The sequence below is a fragment of the Silene latifolia genome, chromosome 4 (assembly GCF_048544455.1).
Source record: "Silene latifolia isolate original U9 population chromosome 4, ASM4854445v1, whole genome shotgun sequence".
Lineage (NCBI taxonomy): Eukaryota > Viridiplantae > Streptophyta > Magnoliopsida > Caryophyllales > Caryophyllaceae > Silene > Silene latifolia.
In genome coordinates, this window is record NC_133529.1 from 73018116 (window position 1) to 73028466 (window position 10351).

A 10351-nucleotide genomic window follows, 5' to 3' on the forward strand; every position below is an offset into this window, starting at 1 on the left:
TTAACCAAGTCCATATCGCATCACGGGGTTGGATAGGTGACTCACATGCAAACTCTTGACTAGGCCTTGGGTCATGGGTCAAAAGACACTAGTATGACACTATCTAGGGTGTTTTACAACCATTCTAGTAGGCAAAGTCTTGAGTTGAACAAGTATTTATAATGGCTTAGTTGCTCTTGTCAAAGTTCCAAAATAGGCATCTTTTCAAAACATTTCTAACATGCAACTACATGCCATGATGCAACTAATATAAACATCCTAATGCAAGTGATTCTACCAACTAACATGACAAATAAACTAAATGCAAATCCTAAGTTCACATTGTTTTTACCGCATCAATCAAAATAAAGCCACATAGTCATTAACATAAAGAGGAAAAAGGAGATTGGAAAGATCATACCATGCGGTCTTCAATATCCTCATGTCTCGGATGTGGCGTAGTCAATCAAAGTGAACAAGGATGAACAAACACAATATATACAAGACAATATATACAAAGGAAAATGAACTTGTTTTTGGTTTTTTTTTTTCAATTTTCAAATTTTTATGATTTTTTTTTGAAATTTTTCAATTTTTATGGGTTTTTGAATAAAAGTTAAGTGTTAGAATTCCCATCCCCACACTAATATGGGCATTGTCCTCAATGGCCAAAATGATGGAAATTATGCAAGAGTGATGCATGATTTTCTATATTAAATGCAATTCTACACTAAACTACACTACATGATGCATGTTGTTTTGTTATGACGGAGAGGATAATTTAAATTACCTCCCGTTGCGTATGCATCAACTTCCCCAAACCAAGCAAGACACTATTGCTAATGTCAAAGCATGGGGGAGTTCATGCACATGCTATGCTATGCATGAGATTAAATTGTCATTTTGGATTTTCAAAAATGGGAACAAAAAGGAACACCTCAAAGGAACCGAGGTGTGAGTCCTTTGATGTTGCTAGGACTAAACTAACCAATGATCAAAATGAGAATAAAATACAAAGAGATATAGACAAACCGTGGGAGAGTAGGAATCTCCAAGGCTAGTCTTCCATCATACTACTATCATCACCACTTCCCTCATGAGAAGTGGTCTCATTGCCACCTTCCTTGGCACTTTCTTCATTGCTTTCCTCATCATCATCTTCACCATCTTCTCCTTCTTCATCATCTCCACTTGCTTCTTCCTCAATGTTATCATCAATCTCCTCATCATTTCCAACAACCTCATTATCTTCCACCACATCCCTTGATGCACTCGGGAACAAAGCTTCTCTATCCGCCCAACTAGGCAAAGGACAAGATGGATCAAGGAGTCCTTGCCTAGCTAAATGTAGGAGGGGAGGATATTGAGCTAGATATGCATTCTTCCGGTCTTCATAGGCTTGCTTGTGCATGGCTCTCATAAGAAGAGTTACATAGTCTTTCCCAATTTCAATTCCTTAGCGTAAACTCTTCATAGTCATAGGGGTAAGGTGGTATGATAATGGAAGAGGAGGGGGCCTCATGGTCACCCTTTTGTTGTTGAATGATGTACTCGGCTTCTTTGGTTAGGGGAAGTAAATAGTTGGTCCGGTGGACACTAAGACGGCAAATCTTTGCGGGCAAAGTGAATGAACGAGCCTCACTAGTAAGCCACCCATACTTGGTATCAAGGGAATTGTGAACAACCCATTTGAACTTGTTAATCAAGATGGACATATCAATGAGATGGCCACCATCTTTAGCCTTGTACTTGCTATCCTTATTGAAATTAGGATCAAAGTGCTTGGCTAGGACCGTGACAAGGCCGCCATTAACAATTACGGTTTGACCCTTCTTCCCACTATCTACATGAAGCCATCTATCAACCAATAGCCTCAAACAATTGTAAGGCTTGGTGTGAATTCTTCCAATATTCAAGGTTGATTCAAGGAGAATAAAATCGAGTCCCGTGAAATGATTGGTGTCTCTTCTAGCAATTATGGTATTTCCCACAACTTTGTGCCATATTCTTATGCCCGGATGATGGACCAAGAGAGCACGACAAGCATGAAAATCTTCATATTTCTTCCCGGAGATTGCCTCCCAAAGAGGCGCGGGATCGTACTTCCCATATTGCTTATAGAATTTATGTTCATCACTAAGACCCAATATTGCACCCAATTTAGGAAAGGAAATGCGTCTACTAGTGTTAGCTAGACGAAACTCAATATTTTCCCTATTCTCAACTTTTGTCACTTTCAAGGAACTTAAGAATTCCAAGACAAGGGAGGGGTATGTTACTTCTTTCATTTCAAACAATTTCTTTAAACCCATGGCATTGAAAAAGACTCTTGTTTGTTCAAGGACACCTAGCTTCTCTAAGGTTTTTTCACATATGAACTTGGTGGATTGAATTTGTTTCATAGCAAACTTGACAAATGAATTTCTATGGTCATCGGAAATGAAAGTTACCTCCGGATAATGCAAGAGTTGATTAATTACCGGAGTAGAAGGTGATGCTTCCATAGAAATTTGTTGAGGTTGTTGCACTTCCAAGCTTGGTGTTGACACCACCATTGCCAAAGCTTTCTTCGTTTGTAGAGCTTTTTGCCTTTGAGAGAGAGCCTTTGCTTTTGGTGCCTTTGTTGCTCCCTTTGTTTTTGCCATTTGATGAACAAACCAAGTAGAGAATCAAAAATCTTCAATTTGTAGAATGCCCAAATCGATTTTGAAAGTGAAAGGCTTTGCCTTTATGAGAACAAAAATCAATTCAAAGGTGAAGATTTTGTGCTTGGTTTCGATTTTTCTTGAAGATGGAGTGATTAATTTGATGTTTGAAGGATGGTTTGATTTTGTTTTGGTGATTTTGTTGAGGGTTTTTGTGTTTGAGATGGAGAGGATGAGGGTTTTGGTGTTATGGGTAGTGTTTATGAATGAATGAATGAATGAATGAAGGCTGGGGGGGTATTTAAAGAAACGAAAATCTCGAAGATGCAGGCACGATCCGTGCGGATTAGGCGCAATCCGCTCGGATTTTCAAGCTTCAAATTTTAAAAATCCCGCCTAAAGACGGGCGTCTCCTGGGGAAATCCGCTCGGATTTTTATTGAGAGACGGGCGTCTCTTGGGAAATCCGGACGGATTCTCATCCAGAGATTTTTCTTGTTTTTCTTCAGCTTCAAGACGGGCGGATTTTACCAGAGACGGACGGACGGATCGGGAGACGGGCGTCTTTCGAAATCCGCTCGGATTCCTTAACAGTGAATTCTTCACTTTTTGCACAGCCCCAAGACGGGCGTCTTCCGAGCTGGACGCTCGGATCCTCTGCAGACGGGCGGATTCTCCAAAATCCGCTCGGATTCTTCCTTGATTACACGGATCCTTGCGCAAACCCTTTCCTTAACATTCTTTCTTTCTTTCTTTCTTTTCTTGTGTTCTTCATTGTGGGGGCACTACTAAGGCGTGAATAGCCTAGGTAATTGCCATCCCCACACTAAGGTAAATCACTACACATCAATTAAAATCATTAGTTCCTCCCTCACTTCTCTCTTTTCATGACAATTATTTTGATCAAGGTAAATAAAATCCAAAAATGACAAAAATGCAATGCAAAAATTAAATGTAAGTTAGGGAGTTAGAAATATTTACAAGTGGTGGTTTAGGGAGGACTCCACCAAACTCTCATTCTTGATGAGATGTCAAGGAGGCATGTTCAAGGTGTTGTTGATGTTGCTCAACACCTCGAAGAAGTAATTAAAAGCTTGTTCATTGTTGTGGTAGAGGTCCTCAATAGACCGTGGCCCTTGTTGTTGATCATGATCGATGGCATGCCCAATGTAGGGATTAAAGATCCCTTCAAATTCGTCGTCCCAAAGACCACAAACTTCATTGAGTTGATCATTGAAAATCTCTTGCTTGGATGGAGACAACTCTCCCAAATTCTTCTTTTGGCTAATGAGGCCATCTTCTTCTTCCTTGGTTGATTTTGATGAGCTTTGCAAGCTCTTCTTGTCACAATTCACTTGCTCTTTGAATGGAGCATCTTCAACTTTCTTCCTCCATTGGAGTTCCGATTTCTTCCTTTCATCCTTCCGGCTATAGTGATCGATCATGAAGCATGGCTCATGCAAACGAGGAGCTCTCATGGTCTTGTCAAGATTAAAAGTTATGCTTTCATCTCCCACTTCTAGAGTGAGCTCTCCATGTTTCACATCAATCACCGCACCCGCGGTGTGTAGGAAAGGTCTTCCTAAGATGATTGGAATGTTGGAATCTTCCTCCATATCAACAATGACAAAGTCCACCAGGGATGAAAACTTCCCTATTCGCACGGGGACATCTTCCCATATCCCTAGCGGTGTCTTCGTCGATCTATCGGCCATTTGAAGTGTGATATTGGTACATTTAAGCTCTCCCATTCCCAACCTTTTACTCACCGAGTACGGCATGACACTCACACTAGCCCCTAGATCACATAAGGCTTTGTTGATCGTTGTGTCGCCAATGGTACACGGTATTGAGAAGCTTCCCGGATCCTTTAGCTTTGGAGGTGAACTCCCTTGAAGTATGGCACTACTCACCTTAGTGAAGGCGATAGTCTCAAGTTTCCGGATCGACTTCTTCTTTGTGAGAATATCCTTCATGTATTTCGCATAGGCCGGAACGTGATTGATTAATTCCGTAAAAGGAATTGAGACTTCTAAGTTCTTCACAATTTCCATGAACTTTCCAAGTTGATCATCAAATTTGGGCTTGGCTTGACGACTTGGAAAAGGAAGTCTAATCACAATGGGCTCCTTTTCTTTGGCTTTGTCTTCATTTTTCTTTGAACTTTCTTCCCTTGATGATTCCCCTTCTTTGGGACTTTGCACCACAACTTCATTCTCACTAGCTCTCACAACTTCATCCTCAACTTGCTCCTTCGGTGCTTCATATCTTGTACCACTTCTCAAGTGAATGGCACTAACCGTTTCATGTCTAGGGGATTACTTTGAGGTGGTAATTGCCCTTTTTGTCTTTGTGAGCTTGAAGATGCTAGTTGGGTCAATTGTGTTTCCAACATCTTGGTGTGAGCTAGAATGTTGTTGATGGTGGTATCCTTTGCTTGGCTATCTTTTTGCATTTGAGTGAAAAATTCTTGTTGATTTTTTTGCATTTGAAGGACCGCTTTTTGGACATCAAAACTTTGGTCATTTTGGTGATTGTATGGATTTTGATTTTGATAACCTTGGTTTTGATTGAAAAAGGGTCTTTGATTTTGATTTCTCATGGGTGGTGGAGTGTATGTTGGTTGAGGGTTTTGGACATTTTGGCTCTTGTATGAGAGATTTGGATGGAACTTGGTGTTTTCATTGTAAAAATTTGAATAAGGGGTACCGCTTTTGTAAGCTTGGAAAGCATTGACTTGCTCGGTTGTTCCCCTACATTCACTTTGATCATGACCTAAGGTTCCACAATTCTCACATATCCCGCTTGGGATTGATGAGGATGCCGTCAAGGCATTGACATGATGCTTTGATGATTTTGAGCTTTCCTCAAGTCTAGCCATAGCTTGTTCAAACTTCAAGTTGATAGTGTCAATGTGAGCACTAAGTTGAGCACCCAATTGAGTAACGGTGTCCACTTCATACTTTCCTCTAGTAGCCTTGCGAGGCCTACTATATTGCGAATTATGAACCGCCATTTCCTCAATCTTGTTCCATGTTTGATTGTCATCAACTTCGGTGAACATTCCATTTGATCCCATATTGAGAATGTTCCTTGAATCTTCATATAAACCATTCCAAAATTGTTGCACTAAAAACCATTCGCTAAGTCCATGGTGAGGACATGAGCGACAAATACCTTTGAACCGCTCCCAAGCTTCATACAAAGATTCTTCATCCCTTTGCTTAAAACCCGTAATTTGAGCTCTTAGCATATTAGTCTTTTCCGGTGGGTAGAATTTTTTGTAGAAAGCGAGAGCTAACTTCTTCCAAGAATCTATTCCAAGAGTGGCCTTATCAAGGCCCTTCAACCATTGCTTTGCGGTGCCGATTAACGAAAAAGGAAATAAGACCCATCTTATTTGGTCTTGAGTCACGCCCGTTTGAGAGATAGCTTCACAATAATCACAAAATGTTTCCATATGAGAATGAGGGTCCTCACTTGGCATGCCCCCGAATTGGCTCCTCTCAACTAGTTGGATGAAGGCGGACTTGGCAATAAAGTTTCCGGTAAGATGTTGTGGGGTAGGAGTACCGTTTGGTAGATCCTCCTCGGTGGGTATAGAGTGTGACGAGAATTTAGGCATTGTAGGTGGATTTTGTGTGGTATTGTTTAATGGGTTATCTTCTCCTTCTATTGCGAAAGGATTGACAAACTCACTTGTGGGTTGGACAACTTCACCAACACCTCCCAAATTCCTCCTAACAAGTCTCCTATTATTCGTCAAGGTTCTTTCGATTTCACGGTCAAAAGGTAACAAATCTCTTTGTAACCTTCTAGACATGCAAAATATCAAACAACTAGAAAACAATTAGAACAAACCTTGAGGAGTTTTACTTCCCCAAGGTGAAAAAGACACAACTAAAAATAACAAAAGAAATCTTAAATCAATTAAACACCGTCCCAAGAACGGCGCCATTTTTGATCGGAGCCATTTAGTTCACAAATTAAGCAATTGTGGTCGTTGGTCAATGGTCGATACAAAACACAATTTATACTTCACAAACAACTCTACAAATTAGTAAAGAGGCAAGTAAAGGTCGGATCCCAAGGGACGGGTATTGAAAACGAAGATTTCTATTGCTACTAGCGGTGTCAAGGGGTGTCACAAGTTGGGTTGATGTAGAAGGTTACTAAACTAAAATAGCAATGAAAATAAACTAACAAGGTAAATAGAATAAGGGTGTAAACAATTGATTAAAAGCACTAGGGTGTCATGGGTTCATAGGGGATTCATGGGATATGATCATACAAACATGTTCTCAAATTATAAGCAAGCAATTATTGTTGTGATGGATTGAGTTGGGTTATATCTTACAATCCTAGGAAAGTTTGGGTCCCTGAGCCGAATCTCTTGGATTGTACAACACCTACAAGTCGACTTAATCTTTCCTACTTAACACATGCATGATCTAACAAGACTCGAGTTGGGTTATGTCTTACAAGTCAAGTTGAAGAGATAGTAGATGATAATAAATGCAAGGATTCATAGGCTTAGCATTTCATCAAACATAACATGTGCATGTATTAAGATCAAAACAAGCAAGCAAATAAGATATGAAAGCATATTGATTTAAGCATGAATCATCCCCATGTTGGTTTCCCTTAATCACCCATTAAACCCTAGCTAAGAGACTACTCACTCATTATCATATTGATCATGCTAGAAAGGTTGTCAATCATACTAACATAATGAAACATGATGAATAAATGAAAGTAATTAGCAATAATTAAAAAGGGATTAAGAGATTATACCTACTAATGATTCCAATAATAAAGCAAGAATAATAGAAGTACTTGAATCCTAGATTGAGAGGTTGTCAATCTCCCAATAATAACCCAAATAATCTTCAATTACCCAAAATAAAGTAAGAACAAGAGAGAGATTAAGGAACTAAAACTTGGATTAAAACTTGATTAATACTTGATTACAATATTGAAGAGAGATTTGATTGATATTAACTACTCTAATTATTTATTAGAAGAACATGCTCCTCTAATTAGACTAATGGGGTATTTATAGTGAAAATTAGGGAGGATGCATTAGGGTTAACTAAGGGCTAAACTAGTAATTACACTTTTTAAGTTGAGCAAGGAGACTCGGTATTCAATGAGAGAAGGGCGTCTCCATTTTGTAACTTGAAGGACGAAACCATCTTTGTCTTTGTGATCCGAGCGGATGGAGGTCGAGACGGACGGATGGGGCATGGACGATCCGAGCGGATCAAGGCGTAAGACGCTCGGATCGGGCTGGGGGATCCGAGCGGATCTGGTAAGGACGCTCGGATTGAGTGGGCGGACGGACGGATCGTGGATGATCCGTTCGGATTCTTCTCTGGCGTCATTCCTTCTTCTTTTCTTCCCTTTTCTTCATAGAATCCTTGGGGATTTCCTTGGGGACTCAAGGATCCTTTCTCAACAATGATCTTCTACTTAGCTATGTACAAAGGCCTTCTAGTCTTGTCTCTCCTTGATGCTTGGTCATTGAATATGATCCATTTAGCCTTGTTTTGCCATGAAAATGCAAGATTCTTACTCCTTTCCTACCAAGGGATCAAAATCTCAAAGAATATGCAAAACAAAGAACTAAAGATAAGAAATGACCCAAATAAGCACTAAAAAGCATAGAAACAATGGTAATTCGGGGGCTAAATATGCGCCAATTATGGTCGCATCACCTGTTTCTCTTCTTCGTCCCTCTGGATTGTTCTTTCTTTTTCACGTTTTCAATTTTTGTTCCAAACATTAATTCCATCCCTCCGTTTCTCATCCGTTTTCTACTATTGTTGTTCCATAGCGCTCCTTTCGTCGTTCTCGTCATTCCGATGTAAGTAACATTCATTTTCGTCATGTATTTTTACAAACCCAATTTATACTTTCAGCTTTATTTATTATAAGACGGTTGTAGATGCTAAGATAGACGGTCTTGTAGAAGATTTGTTAGTCATAAATGATTAGTTCAATCGGAAAAAGGTAACAATTATAGATTACTCGATATTACTTGTAAAATATGTTTATTTCGAATGCTGGTTAGTCTGTTTTATAATTGAGACGGTGTATAATTATATATAGGGATCATTATGGATGTTAATTAGTCCGTTGTATAGTTGAGACGGTGTATACTTATATGTGGAGATGATTGAGACGGTGTATCCGACCTTTAGGGATCATTTGGGATGCTAGTTAGTAAGTGGTATATTTAAGACGGTGTATGCTGACATGTATGGATTGTTTTGGGGCAGTTTGGGATGGATAAAATGGTGCCTTTCGGGACTGTTTTTGGGGGGTAGGAGCGACTGAGGTTGAGACGATTCACTGAACATGTTTGGGACTGAGTTGGGTCGTAAGGATGAGTGCTTGGGCCGAGTTTGAGGTTGTCATAATAACTTTTGAGCCGTGTCTATAAATTGTTTTGACGCTAGTTTGGTTTATTTAAAATATAATTAAATTAATTTCCGTCTCATATTTTATATAACGATAATTCGTTAATATCGTCCTTTCACATAATTATTTTAGGTGACTCATATGTGGTTGAAGATGAAGAGTAATTTTGGGTTTTAGAAGCTTTCTCAAGTTATTACTTGTCTCTTTGCTAGCGTAAGGTAACTCTTCCGAGTTACTCGACGAATTAATGTCACATTAGTAGTTGATGTTGTGTTTGTTGTTTGATAAGTGTTTAGGTGATTGATAATGTTTTACTTTCGTTTTTCACATGATAGAAATTGGAAAAAATAGCATGAGAATAATATTGCGATAAAATTTGTGATTTGGGCCAAAGTAGGCCAAGACTCTGAGCTGGGCCAGATTGACCGAACGAGTTTGGTCAAACTAGGTTTAAACCGGTCAGCCTCGATTTGACCGATGACCCGTCGCGGGACTCGGGTCGAGGGTTTGTCTTTGAGGTGAGATTGGTTGTTTTTGGATGTTTTATGTTGATGCCTTAATATTTGTGATTATCATTTCACATGTTGGTTGTTGGATGAATTGGTTGCCTTATACTTGAGTCTTCTTGCCTTGTTGCCATTTTAGCTTGTTCTCATGAATTATGAGATTAACGGTTAGCTGGAATTTGGATTATTACTGATATTGGAGATATTGTTGGATTGTCAGCTGAATATGCTCTTGCGTAACCTTTCATATGCTAGGGTGTGTATGATCATTTGAGTGTACAAGTTTGGACTCTTTGCCTCCCTTATGGTTAATTGGGTGTCTTACTTGTCTTGTGTGGTGTGGGCTAAAGTATTCAAGCTGGGACCTAGATTGGTTTTATTTAGGTCCTAGGTGAGTATTTCGGCCTTCATCATAGATAGGCCATTATAGTCTTTGACGAGTGTATGTTTGCAGCTTAATAGCCTTTGTGTTCCTGGCTTGGTGGGTTTATATCCAAGTTGGGGCATGACCTTTCTGCCTATTTTGTGAGGAGATGGTCAGCTTAAGTACTAGCCAACCCTTTGGTGGACTCCTTAGGGTACTCATGTGGTTTTATCATGAGTCTTGGGTGCGGTGGTTTTATCCGCATTTCTCTAGGTCTGCTGTGATCTAGGATTAGGGTTGAGTCGTATCTTGGCCATGTTTTAAATGTAACCTCTGAGCCAAGATACTAGGTGTTTTGGCCATGTTTTATTCATATTAACCTCTGAGCCAAAATACTAGCTTCCCTACCTCGTGGTATAGACTCGAGTTACAAAG

General features: G+C 39.6%; 1 non-coding gene across 1 annotated transcript; it reads left to right on the forward strand.

The window, feature by feature from the left end:
- Positions 1–5769: 5769 nt before the first annotated feature.
- LOC141654244 (small nucleolar RNA R71) lies at positions 5770–5876 on the forward strand. Its single transcript, XR_012547806.1, has one exon. It is a non-coding gene; the product is annotated as a small nucleolar RNA R71 (small nucleolar RNA).
- Positions 5877–10351: the final 4475 nt, after the last annotated feature.